We start from the raw sequence: 1417 nt of genomic DNA on the forward strand, positions 1-1417 counted from the left end.
ACACACAGCTCACTCCTTGATTTCACTCAGTTGTTGACATTTGATGAGCCTGTGTGGTGCTCCATGGCCTTCAGGAGCTTTTCTTTGGATTGAGCTTGTTTATTAATTTGTTGTCTCAAGTCAGCTCCACCTGCTACACAGCTCAAGGTCTTTTGGAGGTGTGTGGGAAATTACTGAGGACCTTTTATGTCGTAGAGACGGCTTTTGCAGTTGTGCCCTGGGGAGGTAGCAGCACATAGAAGGGTAGGAAATGACTTAACAGATGGGTAAAGAGGGCCAGCTCTGTCCTGGCCCATCCCCTAGATGCTATCCCTGCCCCTGAGGGCAGTCAGAACATGGTATGAAATGTTTAGGTGGAAACTAGCGAGCTAAGGGCAGGAATAGCTCAGTAGGTAGAGTGGTGGCCCCATGATCGGAAGGTCGGGGGTTCGATTCCCCTGAACAGCTACCCTGAGGTACCCCTAAGCAAGGTGCCATCCCTACACACTGCTCCCTGGGCACCCAATGGCTGCCCACTGCTTCACTGTGTGAATGGGTTAAATGCAGAGAGGAATTTTCCCGTGGGGATCAAGAAAGTACACTTTCTTTTCTTGTTAAATTTAATAAATTCTGTTTTCATGGATGCCTGGATGTTAAACTTAATTGTTACACCTGCTAAAGCAGCAATGCTGATGATTTTCAGGGTTCTTACGGGTGCTTGAAATCCATACGAACGGATGAGAGGAGAAATGATTCTCATTTCTCTCAGTGTTTGTTTGACTTTGGGACCTGAAGCGGACGGAGTTTTGGACCGGATTACTCCGCGAAGCTCCTCACTACGATAGCCGTAATGCTCTGACAATCCATCAAAACATTTTTTAACAGATTTCTGCAGCCAAAATCGGTTCGAGGTCAGTAAGCACAACCAGAATTCATACATAAGGCACACTTTTGATTTTTGAGAAAATTAAAGGATTTTAAGTCCTTATAGTGCGGAAAATATGTTATACAGAAGAAAATAATATATCGCGATATATATCGTTACCGCACGTGCTTCAAATGATAACGCAATATGGATTTTAGGCCATATCGCCCAGCCCTAATAGTAACCATCTGTACATGATATAGTTAGAACATGATTGAGAGTTATTTGTTGTTATTTGTTGCCAGCATGTCACACACTTTTCATTTTCATTTACTGTGTGCTTATGGATTCACTAGCTTACCTTAGCTTGTAGCCGACTGCTTGTAGCACTTTGGCGACAGTGGGAAGGAAAAACTCATTTTTAACAGGAAGAAACCTCCGGCAGAACCAGGCTCAGGGAGGGGTGGGGCCATCTGCTGTGATTGGTTGGGGTGAGAGAAGGAAGACAGGATAAAGACATGCTGTGGAAGAGAGACAGAGGTTAATAACAGATATGATTCAATGCAGAGAGGT

At 44.5% G+C, this 1417-nt stretch overlaps 1 protein-coding gene across 2 annotated transcripts in view; it reads left to right on the top strand.

Annotated features, from left to right (window-relative positions):
* The window catches only part of rbfox3a (RNA binding fox-1 homolog 3a), a 454518-nt gene that overhangs the window by 221304 nt on the left and 231797 nt on the right, over positions 1–1417 (top strand). The gene's annotated exons all lie outside the window — the stretch shown is intronic.

Source organism: Pundamilia nyererei, unplaced genomic scaffold (genome assembly GCF_000239375.1).
Source record: "Pundamilia nyererei isolate P.nyererei 1_Seehausen unplaced genomic scaffold, PunNye1.0 scaffold00280, whole genome shotgun sequence".
Classification (NCBI taxonomy): domain Eukaryota; kingdom Metazoa; phylum Chordata; class Actinopteri; order Cichliformes; family Cichlidae; genus Pundamilia; species Pundamilia nyererei.